This window comes from Bactrocera dorsalis, chromosome 3 (assembly GCF_023373825.1).
Source record: "Bactrocera dorsalis isolate Fly_Bdor chromosome 3, ASM2337382v1, whole genome shotgun sequence".
Classification (NCBI taxonomy): domain Eukaryota; kingdom Metazoa; phylum Arthropoda; class Insecta; order Diptera; family Tephritidae; genus Bactrocera; species Bactrocera dorsalis.
In genome coordinates, this window is record NC_064305.1 from 35,778,593 (window position 1) to 35,797,719 (window position 19,127).

The following is a 19,127-nucleotide window of genomic DNA, read 5'->3' on the forward strand; positions in this document are numbered from 1 at the left end:
AAATTTATAGAAACCGAGGTGGAATTTTTAGGATACGTTGTATCCCATAAAGTTATAAAAACTGATCCCAAAAAAGTAGAGACAATAAAAAATTACCCATATCCCAAGACGTTACGACCACTTAGAGGATTTTTAGGATTAACGGGATACTATAGAAAATTTATAGGAAATTATGCAACAATAGCTAAACCACTAACAAAACACTTAAAGGGAGAAAATGGTAAAATATCGCAGTATATGTCCAAAAAAACAATTATTAATCTTGATCAAGAAGGAATTGTTGCTTGTGAAACCTTAAAAAGAGCGTTACAAGAACAAGTTGAATTAGCTCAACCAAACTTTGAGAAAAAATTAATTTTAACTACTGACGCATCTAATGTTGCTGTAGGTGCAGTTTTATCCCAAGAAGGGAGACCAATAACGTTTATTTCAAAGACATTAAACTCTACCGAACAAAATTACGCAACAAACGAAAAAGAATTATTCGCCATAGTTTGGGCATTAAAGACATTACGCCATTATCTTTATGCAGTAAAAAATTTAGAAATTCATACGGATCATCAACCATTAGCATTTGCAATGTCCGAAAAAAATCCAAATGTTAAAATGAAAAGATGGCGAGCTTTTATTGAGGAGTTTTCTCCAAAAATTATTTATAAACCGGGAACAACAAATGTAGTTGCTGACGCATTATCAAGACAAGTATTAAATAATTTAACTAGTTCATGTGAGTCGAGTGACTCAAGTGAATCACTAATAGAAACCCAACATTCCGCAGAAAGTAGCGATTAGTACCAAATTCATGAAACAAAAAAACCTTTGAATCATTTTAAGCAACAGATAGTAATCGATAATGGAGCAAAAATTACTGTCTTAGAGACTATTTCTTCTTTTAATAATAAACGTTTTTTAATTGAATATGACAGACCAGAAAATATAATTGGTATTTTAAAAGAATATATGAATCCAAAAGTAGTTACAGGAATATTTTGCACACCTGAAGTGCTATATGCAATAAAAAACATTTTGAAGGAGACATTTCCCACGATAAAATTCCTATATACTAAACTATTCCCTAATGATATATGCAATAAAGAAGATCAGGGATCGATAATCGAGCAAACACATAATAGAGCACATAGAAATTATAGGGAAAATTTGGCACAAATTAGGCAGCAATATTATTGGCCTTTAATGATAAAACAATTTAAACAGTACGCAAAAAATTGTAGCATATGTAATAGTAATAAATATGAAAGACATCCGAAACTAATTCCAATAGGGGAAGCACCAATACAAAACAAAAGGGGAAGCACCAACAAACAAAGAGGGAGAACAACTCCATATAGATATTTTTTTCGCACAAAAGCTTAAATTTCTTACATGTATAGATTCATATTCCAAATTTCTAATCGTAAAATATATAGAAGACAAATCAAATTTAGAAAAAAAAGTTTTGGAACTGTTACAAACATTTCCAAATGTTAAAAGTATAGTTATTGATAATGAACCAGCCTTAAGTACGATACAGTTCAAGTCTTTAATGGAAAGGATTAATGTGCAAATTTATTATTGTACACCACGCCACAGCACAAGTAATGGCCAAATAGAAAGAGTTCATTCAACACTGATTGAAATCTCCAGATGTTTAAAGCAAGAACACAACTTAATTAGTAATTTTGAATCAATTATGAGAGCAGTTCTACAGTATAATAAAACAATTCATTCTGTAACAGGTAAACAACCTTGCAACATTTTATTTAATAAAGAGCCTCATGATAATATGAAAAATGTGTTACAAAATGCTCAAGAGAAAATGCTAGAGCATCATAACAAGAAAAGGCTTCAGAAAAGTTATAAAAAAGGAGATATTATTTATGAAAAAATTTATGGGGAAAGAAATAAATTAAACCCCAAGTACAAAAAACAAATAGTATTAGAAGAGAAGTTAAAATACAAAACAGGAACAGAATAATTCATAAAGATAATATCAAATCTTAAATTTTTTACCTTCAATATACAGAAAAAGAAATGTTTAGTCTAAAAGTTGTCACATGTAGAAAGACTTCCATCAAAAAAATAATTAGGAGTAAATTAAGATTTCAAAATTGTACTGTTCAAATTGATAAATTAGTTTATAGCCTCACATACTATATCTATTTGAATCGGGACGCTTCAATTTAGAGGTGGGGGAGTTAATACCACCAGTTCATATTACATGAACATATTGTATTTCTGTTATAAATATGTAACCCATATGGTACTTTCCTAATACTGTCCGCCTTAGGTGGTCCAAAAATATAACTCATAGATTGTAAGATGAATCTTTCCACTTGTAACATATGTCCTACATATGTCCTATCTCAAGTGGATTGTAGATATACTTCCTAGAATGTAAGATTAATATTTGTATCTAGGCTTAAGCAAAATATTGTATTTAAGAAAATGTAATAAAGAAAACGAGGCAGTCGACCACAGGCAGTTGCCCGTAGTTACTCGAAAACCAAACAACTTATTAATTTGCACGCACGTGTGTACAGACCCCATTAACCTAACACCAGACAAGATAACACGAAAATTTATTTCTTGTTTCCAACCCTCCCCTTGTGAAATGAAATGTTTTATGCGGCAGTTTGCGCTTTATTTAAATTTTGAATTGTACGAAATCATATGGCGTATTTAAAATTTTGGTCTCCCCACAAGAGTGTGCATGTGCTTGTACGTGCATTTTACCGTTGATTGTGCGATAATGAAATTTTCTCCAAGTAACGCGCCAACGAACCAAGATAAGACAGAACGGAAGAAAGCACTTGATGCTGCAGCAATTTTCTGATGCTTGCTGGTAACCACATTGTCACAGCTTCACATCGTTTGCCTCCAGTGAGTCTTACACACAATTCGGTTTCTATTATCCCTGATTTTTATTTGCAAAATGAGATTTTTTTGGCTTGATTTTTTCGGGTAGCTAACAATCGTCGTAATTCGCTTTAGCAAATTTGTAGTTTGAGGTCAACGGCTACGAGTTAAAAGAAAGATTTGAGAAATTGGTTGACAACGGAAATTTAAAGTAATTCATAAAGATCACTTTTTTATAATTTAGCTGCTGAATCCTATATGACATGATATTATATATCTAATTCTAGTTGACGAATGACAAACATAAAGAACAATTTTACAACAAATTAGTAAAGTTTACGTTAATACTACCTCTTTATTTTTTAATCGGGCTAATAAAAATCCTGTGTTTATGCTTTTGAATACATGGTTGTCATAACATATAGGTTAAGTTAGTCTGGTAGGCTAATGAGCAACAAATGTTAGCAATTGCCGCCGATGCATTTGCGATCTTGAACCCAGTACAGTTTAATTCATTCTCCTCTGCTGCCTTACTTTTCGAGAAATTTCTGGCTGATATGCGAAACGTGATCAAAGCCTTGATTGCTGTTGGGCTGTCCACGTAGATGTTGACTCTAGTGCTGTCTGCTGATTTATTAGAGGCTTGCTGTTCGAGCCACCCATATAAATGTGTAATGTGTTACACGAAGCAATCATGCCTTTACGAAAAGCTTTTTATCCTATGTTTAAACACTAAACCTTCTTTCCCAAATAAATAGTGGGATCATGGAGGTCGGCTCTAATTAAAACATGCAAGTCACTGAAATTCTATGTACTACTCGTAGTATACTGAGAGTTTATAATAACTAATATCTATTTAGCCCAATTCAAACTACTTAATTATCGCCAGATACGTGTAAGCCCACCGTCAACAAACTGATTGGACCTTATCAGTGTGGCTTCAGACCTGGTAAATCAACAACCGACCAGATATTCACCATGCGCCAAATCTTGGAAAAGACCCGTGAAAGGAGAATCGACACTCACCACCTATTCGTCGATTTCAAAGCTGCTTTCGACAGCACGAAAAGGAGCTGCCTTTATGCCGCGATGTCTGAATTTGGTATCCCCGCAAAACTAATACGGCTGTGTAAACTGACGCTGACCAACACGAAAAGCTCCGTCAGGATCGGGAAGGACCTCTCCGAGCCGTTCGATACCAAACGAGGTTTCAGATAAGGCGACTCCCTATCGTGCGACTTTTTCAATCTGCTGCTGGAGAAAATTATTCGAGCTGCAGAACTGAATCGAGCAGGTACAATCTTTTACAAGAGTGTACAGCTGCTGGCGTATGCCGATGATATTGATATCATCGGTCTCAACACCCGCCCCGTTAGTTTTGCTTTCTCCAGACTGAACAAGGAAGCAACGCAAATGGGTCTGGCAGAGAACGAGGGCAAGACGAAATATCTCCTGTCATCAAACAAACAGTCGTCGCACTCGCGACTTGGCCCCCACGTCACTGTTGACAGTCATAACATTGAAGTTGTAGATAATTTCGTCTACTTAGGAACCAGCGTTAACACCACAAACAATGTCAGCCTGGAAATCCAACGCAGGATTACTCTTGCCAACAGGTGCTACTTCGGACTGAGTAGGCAATTGAAAAGTAAAGTCCTCTCTCGACGAACAAAAGCCAAACTCTATAAGACGCTCATAATTCCCGTCCTGCTATATGGTGCAGAGGCTTGGACGATGACAACAACCGATGAGTCGACGTTGCGAGTTTTCGAGAGAAAAGTTCTGCGAAAGATTTATGGTCCTTTGCGCGTTGGCCACGGCGAATATCGCATTCGATGGAACGATGAGCTGTACGAGATATACGATGACATTGACATAGTTCAGCGAATTAAAAGACAGCGGCTACGCTGGCTAGGTCATGTTGTCCGGATGGATGAAAACACTCCAGCTCTGAAAGTATTCGACGCAGTACCCGCCGCGGGAAGCAGAGGAAGAGGAAGACCTCCACTCCGTTGGAAGGACCAAGTGGAGAAGGACCTGGCCTCGCTTGGAATATCCAATTGGCGCCACGTAGCGAAGAGAAGAAACGACTGGCACGCTGTTGTTGACTCGGCTATAATCGCGTAAGCGGTGTCTACGCCAGTAAAGAAGAAGACGTGTATTACATTTTTTCTAATCCACAAAGTACTTAAAAAAGTATGTTTTATGACCTTGTTTAGCTCCCCTTTCGAAGCAGTTTTTATTTCCCCAAACGTAGAGTATCGTCGTCCTTTCATGTGCCTCTTCAGTTTTGGAAACGAAAAAAAGTCAAAAGGGGCCTTTTCAGGGAAGTACATTCGCATTCGACCTAGCTTGACGCGCTTTTCCGCTCTTGCGCAATCATAAACCTATGATTCGTGACCATTTTTGTTCCAGTGGGGAAGATTTGTATCGTCACAGACTGAGTGCAATATATACTCGACGCTGTTTTTGGTTGAAAGTGAAAGTTTCGGCACAAAAGTCGAGGGCGAACTAAAACATATGGAAGCCAAACAGCGGTCAAAAATTAACTAAGCTTTAAAAATGGCAGATTTTCTGTTCACCATATTAAGTGTGGTTGTAAATAAGACCGGTCCATATCGGGGCGCACTGGAAATCCCTTGAAGCATCACCAGCTGTTTTCTCTGGTGTGAAGAGGGTGATGTGACTCAGCTCTACCCAAGTGTCAGCCACGATGTGAATCAGTAACCAGCCCCTTCGGGTCCTGGTCAGGAAGTACACTTTGGGCACAAAACTAGTAGACTGCATTGCTCCGGGCGAGCGCCGGTTCGTCCGAGTTTTCCGGAACCGGTAAAGCATAGGACAGGCCTCAGGGAACTGGGATAGGGGCATAGCCCCCGAGGGTACACCCGTTCCTGTCTATTTAGGCCCGCCCCCCTGCACACGATGCTTTGCTTAAACTGATAAATGGAGACAATTAATGAAAAAACACACAAAAACAACAATAGCAGCAACAAATTTAGCGGTGTCACCAGTCAAATTACGATTTCAGGAGTAGATCCTATTAAGGGGTTACATGAGTTTCCTCGGGCAAAAAACGGCCTTTTTTCAATAATTTTTTTCTACATATAAAAAATAAAATATTTTAATGAATTTTTTTTTTTATTTAAAAGACTCATATTTAGTCAACATTTTGTAAAATTTTCAAAAAAAAAATATCAAAATGGCAGTCATTACGACGCCATTTCCGGCAGTCCCTCGGAAAAAGGTGCATCTGCGTTGTCAGCAGAACTTCTTTCAGGATCATCAGAAATAAAAATAAAAAATACGTGTTTTAGTAAGGACAATAAACTGGGTATTGGACGAAGGAAAAAGAAAAAAATGAAAATTGGATTTTTAGCAGACGTTTTATAAAAAAAGCAAATTTCGATGAAAACTTCTCGACATTTTTTTTTTTTTAATAGTTGTAATTAAAAAAAAAAAGAAAATCCTTCGTTCAAGACCTTGTAAATGATATCTCGAAGTCGAGAAATCTCGCCAACCGACTTTGAAAACACAGTTTCGAGAAAAACGCGCTTAAAGACGGCGCACTTAGCCTAGATTGCCTCGAGCGCACAAGTTGTCAGAGTTGTATCTCCGAAAGTATTGATCGGATCAACTTGAAAATTTAGGACAATATTCTAGAAATGTTATAGATTTTAATAAGATAAAAAATTTTTTTCAATTTTTTGAAACTGTGAAACCCATGTAACCCCTTAAAAAAGCTTCATGTTTGGATAGATCGCCAGTGAAGGTCCTCTTCGCACAAAGACCAGCGAGGTGGAAATCGTCACCTTCAACGCCTCAGGAGAACACACCGATATTGAAAGAAGCACAGTCGGAACGCTATTATTATGTAGTTATAAACTTGGAGGTGTGATACAAAAGCTAACGGATATGATGCGTCCGCCACAACGCTCTATCAACAATCCCATGAGGGAACTGCTTAGCGAAATATCGAAGCTCTACACCCGTGCACAAGATGACCATATTAGACAACGGGAAGCTAACATAGTTAGAGTCGTAGCTATGGAACAGACGACTGCTGAAGCCACACCGAAAAGACCACGTGATGACAAGCAGATTAAATGACGAACCCCTCCAGAAAGGACTAAAATATTCCGTGACGCACAAATCTCGGGAGAAAAGGACGCGACAAGGGAAGATACCTGGATTACGACACCAAGTAAAGCCAAACAAAAAACGGGAGACATGTCCTACGCAGACATACTTCGAGCGGTTAAACAGAATGAAAATCTGCAAGTGCTTGGCGAAAATGTCTCAAGAATTATAAAATACAGCTAAAGGAGAGATACTGTTAGAGCTAAAGAAAGCACAGACAGGAAGTACTAAAGAAAAAAGAGAAGAGATAGTGAAGATACTAGGAGATCAGGCACAAAAAAGATCACTAATACAAGAAACTGCAGTTGAAGTGCGTGACTTGGACGATTTAACGACGAAAGAGGATATAGCACAAGCAATTCGTTCAGAATTTGAAGAGCTTCGTCTATTTAGTGAAGAGTGTATGAAAAGCATCAGACCAGCATACGCAGGCACTCAAAAAGCAATCATAAGCCTTCATGCGCAGGAAGCAAAGCACCTACAAGCACAAAATACAAAAATCGGCTGAACAATCTGCAGAATCCGGGAATAAGCGCAACAGATGTCTAGAGTATGGACATGTGGCATGCAGTAATCCAGAAGACAGGAGCAAGTGCTGTATTAAATGCGGAGAGGGGAACATTTCGCCAAAGATTGTGTTAACAATCCTTCCTGCAAGGCATGTAAACACAGTGGAAGAACAAACATAGGCCATCAAAACAGAAGCCAGAATTGCCCCATATATACAGCAGCACTCAAAAAACCTAGAAGGTGAAAATACTACAAATAAACTTGAACCACTGCAAAGCGGCCCAGGATCTCTTGACGCAAAACATATACGCAAATAAGATAGATGTTGCATTAATCTGTGAACAGTATAAAAATTAAGACTCTGACAAGTGGATTTCCGACACCACAAAAAGGGTTGCATAATGGGCTTGCGGAGATAAGACGATGCAAGACAACCATTAATTGACAAGGCATACTAGCCAAAATATGGGGGATTTACATATATACCGCCAACTATACCACATGCTGAATATGACTTGGTAAAGGATGCGATGACAACTACACCTAATATAATTGCAGGTGACTTTAACGCCTGGACGCTAGAATGGGGCAGCAAAAATACAAATTTGAGAGGTAGCGCATTACTTAAAACATTTGCTGTTCTAGACGTAGTGCTGCTTAACACAGGAAGACAAACCACCTTTCAGAAGAATAGGCGTAGCTCCATTATCGATATATCTTTTGCCAACAGGGTGCTATATCGATACATAGACTGGCGGATATGCAACATATATATGACCACCTGGCTATAATGATTAGTATCAGCAAGAGTATGCAACTGCGAAATTTTTGCCACCATAAGGTGCAGTCCAAGGGGTAAAGAATTGAAACCCTAGATGAGAAACTTTTTAAGTTAATGCTGGATGAAAACATACACGGAAGTGATGACATAGACCAATAGGTACAACACATTAGCAGAGCCTGTGATGCCGCTATGAATAAAAAGAGGACAGCCGCACAGAGAAAGCCTGGTTTTTGGTGGAATCATGAAATCGAATCAATGAGAAGTGATAGACACAAAGCAAGGCGCCGAGGTACTTCTACAGAAGCCAAACAAACCGACAGGAGAACTAAGCTCCTATCGACCGCTCTGTATGATCGATACGAGCGGTTATAAAGTACCCGTCTAGAAAATCATCTAGAAGGAGATGGTGGTACCTCTAATAACCAATATGGCTTTCGTAGAAAGCGTTCAACTCTTGATGCAATCAAGAAAGTTACAGGTATAGCAGAAAAGGCTATTAAAGGAGACAGGTGGATGTATGGGAAAAAAGAATGTTGTGCGTTCGTCACATTAGATGTGATAAACGCGTTTAACTCGGCCTATTGAACCCATATAATGCGGGCATAAGTGCTCAAAAAACACCGAGCTATTTGTTATACGTCATACAAAGCTATTTGGCCGATAGGAACCTGCTCTACGACACTGACGAAGGACCAAAAAAGTATAGGGTAACAGGTAGTGTGCCACAAGGTTCTGTGCTAGGCCCACTCCTTTGGAATACACTATATGATGGAATATTCCATCTCCCTCTACCGAAAGATGTGCAAATAATTGGATACACAGATGATATTGCTGTGACAATAGTAGCTAAGGAACTCCATCAAATACAAAGTATATGTAGTGATATTGTACTAAAGATAAAGCACTGGATAACGAGTGTAAAACTCGAACTTGCCGGCCACAAAACGGAACAACGACGGGCACAACATTACAACACAATCCGCTGTGAAATACCTTGGTGCAACGATTGATGCGAGACTCAACTACAAAATGCGTGCTGAAAAACAGTGTGAAAAAACGGCGCGTGTAAACATGGACTTATCAAGAATAACGGCATATACAGGAAGGCCGAAACAGAGCAGGAGAGCTCTTCTGGCCAATGTAAGCCAGACAATTCTAATGTATGCGGCGCCTGTATGGGACCAGCATTAAGACATAAGACATATGCTGGAGTGGCACAATCGGTGTTCCGGTTGAGTGCTATCAGAATACTCAGTGCATTTCGCAAGGTTTCTAATGAAGCTGTCGGGGTTCTAGCAGAAACTATGCCTCCAGACATAATGGCTCGGAGGATGGAGTCATGTGTAGAAGTTCACGCAAGTGAGGAAAGTTCTCTGATCGCCATTCATTTGGGAGTGGCCAGAAACGATTTTTTTACATATGACTCAAGCAGCTCACGACTTCCGGTCTTTGATCAAGTATCCTTTGGGTAGCCTAAGAACATCCGTTTGAAGGCGAGCTAAAGGGTGAAGGCGAAACATCCCCTGCATAGGGTTGTGCGCTGGGTTTGAGACCCGCCACGTAAAAAAAAAACAACCTATGAAAAACCACCAACAGCCTCGGATGAGAGACCACCCTTTTGATGACGACCATGGCAAACGAATTAAGGACTATGATTTGAGGGCATGCACCTGGAATGTCCGGTCCCTTAATTGGGAAGGTGCCGCTGCCGCTGGTTGATGTTCTCGTGAAAATAAAGGCTGACATCACCGCCGTCCAAGAAATGCGATGCACGGGACAAGGACAGAGACAAGTAGGTCCCTGTGGCATTTACTACAGTGGCCATAAAAGGAGCGCAAGTTTGGTGTTGGACTCGTGGTGGGAGAGAGACTCCGTCGCCGAGTAATATCATTCACTCCGGAGAATGAACGTCTAGCCACAATCCGCATCAAAGCGAGGTTCTTCAACACATCGCTGTTTTGCGCCCACGCAACGGAAGAGAAGGACGATGAGACCCAAGATGCCTTTTATGAGTGCTTGGAGCGCACTTATGAGAGATGCCCCCGGCACGATGTCAAAATCGTGCTTGGCGACTTTAACGCCATGGTGGGCAAAGAAGGTACATTTGGCACTACGGTCGGTAAATTCAGCCTCCACGAGGAAACATCCCCAAATGGATTGAGGCTGATCGACTTCGCCTGGGCCCGAAATATGGTTATCTGTAGTACTAGATTATAGCATAAGAAGATTCATCAAGCTACCTGGAAGTCTCCTGATCGGCAAACCAACCAACCAGATCGATCATGTTGTGATAGACGGAAGACACGTCTCCAGTGTTTTAGATGTGCGTGCGCTCCGAGGTCCTAACATCGACTCGGACCACTATGTTGTTGCAGCCAAGACTCGCAACCGCCTCTATGCAGCAAAAAACGCAAGCCAACAAACACAAGGAAAGTTCGCCGTCGAGAAGCTGCAATCACAACAGACAGCCGAACGATTTTCTACTCGGCTTGCACTCCTGCTCTCTGAGAGTACTCGTCAACAACTCGGTATAAGGGAACTGTGGGACGGCATTTCAAACTCCTTACGTACAGCTGCAACCGATGAGTGCCGTGTCGCAGCAGAGGGAAAACAGGCTGCCCACCTCGCAACGATACGATCGACCACAACACGTGCGGGATGGGATAGATACCGATAGTTGAAGAGGGAAGCGAGACACATTTGTAGACAGAAAAGGAAAGAGGCCGAAATGCGTGAGAACGAAGAGCTTGACAAGCTGGCCGACAGGGGTAATGCTCGAAAATTCTACAAAAAGATACGGCGACTTACAGAAGGTTTCATGACCGGAGCATACTCTTCTAGAACCACCAAAGGTGATCTAGTCCGATGCCCAAAGCATGCTTAAATTAAGCAGGGAACACTTCTCTAGCCTTCTGAATGGCAGTGAACGTACAACGCCAGGAGAAGGCAAACCCGATTCTCCAATCGATGACGATAGAGCAGACGTTCCATCGCCCGACCATGAAGAAGTTCGAATTGCAATTACCCATCTGAAGAACAACAAAGCGGCGGGGGCCGATGTATTGCCGGCCGTGCTATTCAAACACGGCGGCGAAGAACTGATAAGGAGCATGCATCAGCTTCTTTGCAAAATATGGTCGGACGAAAGCATACCCAATGATTAGAATATAAGTGTGCTATGCCCAATCCATAAAAAAGGAGACACCAAAGTCTGCGCCAACTACCGTGGGATAGGCCTCCTCAACATCGCGTACAAGTTTCTATCGAGCGTATTGTGTGAAATATTAAAGCCCACCATCAACAAACTGATTGGACCTTATCAGTCTGGCTTTAGACCTGGCAAATCAACAACCGACCAGATATTCACCATGCGCCAAATCTTGGAAAAGACCCGTGAAAGGAGAATCGACACAGACCACCTCTTTGTCGATTTCAAGGCTGCTTTCGACAGCACGAAAAGGAGCTGCCTCTATGCCCCCTCAAAACTAATACGGCTGTGTAAACTGACGTTGAGCAGCACCAAAAGCTCCGTCAGGATCGGGAAGGACCTCTCCGAACCGTTCGATATCAAACGGGGTTTCAGATAAAGGACTCCCTATCGTGCGACTTCTTCAATCTGCTGCTGGAGAGAATTATTCGAGCTGCAGAACTTAATCGAGCAGGTACAATCTTTTATAAGAGTGTACAGCTGCTGGCGTATGCCGATGATATTGATATCATCGGTCTCAACACCCGCCCCGTTAGTTCTGCTTTCTCCAGACTGAAAAAGGAAGCAACGCAAATGGGTCTGGCAGTGAACGAGGGCAAGACGAAATATCTCCTGTCATCAAACAAACAGTCGTCGCACTCGCGACTTGGCTCTCACGTCACTGTTGACAATCACAACATTGAATTTGTAGATAATTTCGTCTATTTAGGAAGCATTAACACCACCAACAATGTCAGCCTGGAAATCCAAGGCAGGATTTCTCTTGCGAACAGGTGCTACTTCGGACTGAGTAGGCAATTGAAAACTCGACGAACAAAAGCCAAACTCTATAAGCCGCTCATAATTCCCGTCCTGCTATATGGTGCAGAGGCTTGGACGATGACAACAACCGATGAGTCGACGTTACGAGTTTTCGAGAGAAGGGTTCTGCGAAAGATTTATGATCCTTTGCGCATTGCCCACGGCGAATATCGCATTCGATGGAACGATGAGCTGTACGAGATATACGAGATATACGACGACATTGACATAGTGCACCGAATTAAAAGACAGCGGCTACGCTGGTTAGATCATGTTGTCCGGATGGATGAAAACACTCCAGCTCTGAAAGTATTCGACGCAGTGCCCGCCGCGGGAAGCAGAGAAGGAGGAAGACCTCCACTCCGTTGGAAGGACCAAGTGGAGAGGGACCTGGCTTCGCTTGGAATATCCAATTGGCGCCACGTAGCGAAGAGAAGAAACGACTGGTGCGCTGTTTTTGACTCGGCTATAATCGCGTAAGCGGTGTTTACGCCAGTAAAGAAGAAGAAGAAGACATAATGGCTCTCGAACTTAATCGAATATATGATAAATTTTAAAGCGCAGGCCGGAATCTAACGGTGGCAGAGCGTAGAGTAGAAAGACAGGCCAGCTTAAACGAATAGCAAACACGCTGGGATACATCAAGCAAGGGGACATGGACATACCGCTTAATAGGTAACATACAAGCATGTTTGGAACGAAAACACGGGGAGGTAGATCATCACATGACGCAGTTCCGTACGGCCACGAGGAGGGAGTAGCTTGCTCTTTCGGTGGTAGCAATAACGATAACGCAGAATACATATTTTTCCACTGTCGGAAATATACATATGAGCAACTATCTTTGGAAAGAGAAGTATCCGATCGAATAACACCAGAGAGTATAGTCACCTATGTGTTGCACTCGAGAATGTGTGGAATATAATAAAGAAGGTGTCAGCCATTATACTCCATGACCTGAGAAGAGCAGGACAGCAAGGAAGGAATGAATCTAGAGCAGCGAATAGCGCTTTTATGACGTGAGCCCACAGGTTACGCTTGCCCTGCGATGGATTGCCTAACGGCGGTCCCACAGGGCCTCAGTAAAGCTAAAGGAGACGGAGTTAGGGTTTAGTATGTAGGCGTACCGTTGCGCAAGTCCAGAACAGTAGGTATGTAATACTGACTGGGTGTGGTCCCAAAAGCAGTGCAGCTATAGCGGGTAGTACGATTCGTGCATATTGTTACAACAAAGTAGCAGTATCTATGTAAGATTTCCGCTTAGGGAAAAAAAATTGCATACAAGAGCACGCACGTGTGTTTAGACCCCGTTAACCCAACACCAGAGAAGACAACACGCAAATATATATCGTGTTTTTATCACTCCCTTTGCGTAATGACGAATTTGTGCTTTAATTAAATTTTGAATTGTACGAAATCATATTGCGTATTTAAAATTTTTGTCTACCCTCAAGAGTGTGCATGCGTTTCTGCGTGCATTTTAACGTTGATTTTTTCACGCCCACTTCATTTATGTACTTTGCTTTATCGCTTTTATTTTCATTCATTTTGCGCAATTGTGCGATAATGAAATTTTCTCCACGCAACGCGCCAACGAACCAAAATAAGACCTAACGGAAGAAAGCAATTGATGCTGCAGCAATTGTCTGTTGCTTGTTGTTAACCTCATTTGCACGGCTTCGCATCGTTTGCCTCTAGCGAGTCTTACTTACGCTTCGGTTTCTAGTTATTATCCCTGATTTTTATTACGCAAAATGAGATTTTGGATTTGGCTTGATTTTTCGGGTAGCTACCCCTCGTCGTAATTCGCTTTAGATAATTTGTAGTTTGAGGTCAACGGCTACGAGTTAAAAGAAAGATTCCAGAAAATGGTTTGCAAAAGAAAATTACAAAGATCACAATTTTATAATTTAACTTCATAATCCAAGCTCAAAAACTTTTTTATAAACAAAATATATGACATGACTTTATGGAATAAGGAATAAGGCCCATGGAAGCTTAAATTGTGGTAACCCCATAACTTCAACTAACTCTATATTGAATATAAACAATGTCTGCAATAGTTTTCGAAAACACCTTAGACTATTTTAAAGAAGAGTAGGTAAATGGTGATTTTTTACTACGTTTTTTAAGTTTTCTGAGGTTGAGAAGTGTAATGTAATAAAAACACACACGGTAGTTTTGATAGTGATTTAAAATTAACATACTTTCATACATACTTGCTGTTTAAATGAGTTAAGCATCCACCAACTCTACCCGGGAGAACTGGCGCACCCTAATAAGACAGCTTAATTCACCACAGCTTATGACACCAACACAAGTCACCATAACTATACACCCACTCATCAAAAAGTATGGACAACGAGAAAGCAGACACATTTCGATCGTCAATTCGTTCTACACAATTCGCACGTTAAGATACACAGAATCATAACGTTATTGAACTTCTATCAACACCGATCTTGTGCGCTTCGGAAATACAATTAAAGGCCTAACTATAATATGCATAAGCTGCCGCATGTTACTGTCAAAAAATGAACGAAAAGCCTGTCAAATGCATAACGAATGGAGAGTAGACTTTTGAATGACTATAATGTGCTTAAATGCATAAGAAGAAAGTGTCAAAAACAACTTGTGTTTTGGTTTTGTTTAGTTTGCATTTTGCAAAAATGAACAGAATATTAAAATATTTAAAAACAATTAAAATGCTTACTTCTGTTTTAGAAGGAATACGCATATTGACAGAAATTAGTGAAATTAAAAAATAGAGTTCGGTCATGTTCAGTGAGGGAAATAAACAGGAAGAGAAAGTAGGATAGTTTTTTTGTACGATTCCTAGAAATGAAGAGGACTGATCATATAGATTTTTTTATATACACCCGATTGAAAGAAAAGGCATATTGTTTGTCGTAAAAACATTTCCTTTTTCAATATTTTCCATTAAATTTTGTATAAAACATTCGTCGTTCTCCATCTTCAAATTCAAAACGATGTATCTGTTGACAAAAAGAGAAAACAGCTGATTCCGTACGGAACATGCGATCAGTTTCGCATTTTGCTTACGCAAATGACGTTTGACAAAACTTAACGAAACTTGATGTTAAGCACATTATAGTTGCAACATACAATTTGTGTGTATTCGGACAGTTGCTTACGCTGGCTTAAGCTAGCTTATTCACATTATAGTTAGGCCTTAAATTCTCAGCGGCTCTCTGCGCAATGGTTGTCATTACCTTGTGCAATCATTTCTTTTAGTTTCATGAAAAGTTAATAAGGTGTTTGTGTTGAACATTGATAAATGAGTCTTATTAAATTTAATTTAAATATTGTGTACAAATTTATGATACTTATTGATAACACTTCTAAGATACAAAAAAAATAAAACAGCACACAAACATAGTTAGTGTAGCTTTTTTAAAAAATACAAATTTTGTTAAGTTTTTTTTCTAATGGTTAGTTTGCTCAGAACGTTGTCTTTGCTTAAGTTTCTTACTATTACAAGATGTCACTTAATGTATAAGTATCAAAGGGTAAATTAAAATATTGACGAAACGTGAGGGAAAAAACATTAAAAAAAAATCAATTAAATTTCAGTTTTTTCGACATTTTGGCTATAAGGACACAAAAAACATTGATTTTGGGGCTTACAATCATCTAAGAACTTAAAGACGGACTTATTCTGAGAAGCTTTGCCAAAGAAAGTTCACCAAAAAAATCAACATTAAAAAAGTTAGAGACCGAAGAAAAATGTGCCTTTCTCTTACAATGGGCCACTTTGATGAAAAACTTCAACAAAAATTTTTGTATGAAACCTTGATTGTAACTGAAAAAAGTAATGATGCAGTTCGATTCGTAGGACCCGAAATAGGGGGAAACCGTCGAATTTGGTCTTGTCTTTTTTTTGACTATCACAGTGTTAGTGGATGCTTATTAAACTAAAAAATAAGTGCTGGATGTTTCGCTCTAAATTGAAAATCCAATTTAATCACTTGCTTACAATCATTCTTTATCCATATTATTTCATTATGATTAGTGAAATTGCATATATCACCTTTTACACACATAAAACTTTACACAGGCAAACACTTAATTTTATATTAAGACAATTTGAATTTTATTATGAGCTAGGTAGTTACTTTCGGACTAGTAAAAAACTAGTTGACGAATGACAAACATAAAGAATAATTTTACAATAAATTAGTAACGTTTACGTCAATACTACCTCTTTATTTTTCAATCGGACTAATAAAAATCGTGTGTTGATGCTTTTGCATACATATTTGTCATAACATATACAGCCGGTTTCACGAAATTTTCTAATTGAAAATTAAGTTTCATTTAATTTTAATTTTGATTTTTATTTAACTTTGCACTTAAGTTTGCAGCGTTTCACCATTATTCATAATTGGCAACCCAAAAATGACAAAGCAGGGATGTTAGTAAGAATAACAGCTGATTTATGTAAACAAATAAATTGTACTGAATTATAAAAATGGAGAGTGTAGCTCGAAGCAAGAATTTTTCATCAAGTGACATTTCTACTTTGCTAAGCCTAGTGCATTTTTTCTTTCCCTCATTATACGAGAGCGGCGATTTATAAATATAACGGGTGATTTTTTTGAGGTTAGGATTTTCATGCATTAGTATTTGACAGATCACGTGGGATTTCAGACATGGTGTCAAAGAGAAAGATGCTCAGTATGCTTTGACATTTCATCATGAATAGACTTACTAACGAGCAACGCTTGCAAATCATTGAATTTTATTACCAAAATCAGTGTTCGGTTCGAAATGTGTTTTATCGACAAATTTTATTCAGCGATGAGGCTCATTTCTGGTTGAATGGCTACGTAAATAAGCAAAATTGCCGCATTTGGGGTGAAGAGCAACCAGAAGCCGTTCAAGAACTGCCCATGCATCCCGAAAAATGCACTGTTTGGTGTGGTTTGTACGCTGGTGGAATCATTGGACCGTATTTTTTCAAAGATGCTGTTGGACGCAACGTTACGGTGAATGGCGATCGCTATCGTTCGATGCTAACAAACTTTTTGTTGCCAAAAATGGAAGAACTGAACTTAGTTGACATGTGGTTTCAACAAGATGGCGCTACATGCCACACAGCTCGCGATTCTATGGCCATTTTGAGGGAAAACTTCGGACAACAATTCATCTCAAGAAATGGACCCGTAAGTTGGCCACCAAGATCATGCGATTTAACGCCTTTAGACTATTTTTTGTGGGGCTACGTCAAGTCTAAAGTCTACAGAAATAAGCCAGCAACTATTCCAGCTTTGGAAGACAACATTTCCGAAGAAATTCGGGCTATTCCGGCCGAAATGCTCGAAAAAGTTGCCCAAAATTGGACTTTCCGAATGGACCACCTAAGACGCAGCCGCGGTCAACATTTAAATGAAATTATCTTCAAAAAGTAAATGTCATGAACCAATCTAACGTTTCAAATAAAGAACCGATGAGATTTTGCAAATTTTATGCGTTTTTTTTTTAAAAAAAAGTTATCAAGCTCTTAAAAAATCACCCTTTATTTATTAAAACCTCGCACTCCATATCACTTTCGTCGTCAGATTCCATTTTTTACAATATAAGTATTTATCTTCTGCTACTTGCAAATCAGCTGATTGGAAAACGTTAACATAGTTGCATATGACAGTATTTAATTAATATTTAAATGGCAAAGGGTGACCATTTAAATACAAATTAAGTCAAATGGTGAAACTGAAATAAATTAATTTTCACTTAAATCAGTTTCGTGAAACCGGCTGATAGATTAAGTTAGGTTATACACGAAGTATACTTAACCACTCTCCCGCCAGCTAATTAAACCAAACATACTTGTATATGCACACAGCTCAGTTAACAGGTGTCAAAAAGTAGCTTGACACGTTAAATTAACTGAATTATCAGAACTAAGAAGAGCCGGAGAGAGGAAGAGAGCTATCACATATGGAAAATGATTATCACTGAAAACGCTGAAATGAATGTAATGGCAATAAGTACAGATTTTCGCTGCACTGCATTTGCAAGCAATTTTAAATGCACACATACAAACACACATATGTATATTTTATATGGAAGAAGTGAGTGTGCTTGTGTGGCCACATTTACATAAACTGTATCTGCGTGTTAGCAATCATCATAATCCGTTTTCAAAAATGTCGCTGACAGCTCACCAAATAACGCACATTCCACGTACGCACAAATGCAAACACGCAGTTGCTGCCCATTTAGTTCTCCACTGCTTCTGCTCACTTGAGGACCTACTTGACACCAATTTATGCACACATACATATACATAAATATGTACTCAAGTAAACATATGAACAACATTTATCTCAACTTTTCAAAAAATAAAAAGAAAAAACGTAACCTCCGCTGAAGGAGGTTTTGTGCGCTGAATTACCGTTACGCTTGGCAGTAAATTTTCACGCGAATACTTTGCCTATTGAGTGACACTCTCCGCGTTTATATAAAGGAATTAGTGTGCACATGCATGACTGTTTGCTTATATCTCTGTGTTAGTGTGTATTTGTTCAGTTTAAATTAAATACATATAAAGTAGCTGCGAAATGCGCAAGAGCTGCAAAAAGTAATTTCAATTGGGAACGCAGCTAAAGATTTATTTCAGTATTAAGTGGCACACATACACACAAATTTTACTAAAGTAAAAAGAGCAAAGCAAACAAGTGTATATAATAAGCATACACATTAGAGTGGGTCAATTTGTATGGAGCAAAAAAAAATGCACCAAGCGGTTATCAAAATCGTAAACTACGATGAATTCTAAGAAAATTTGCCCAAGAAACCATGGCT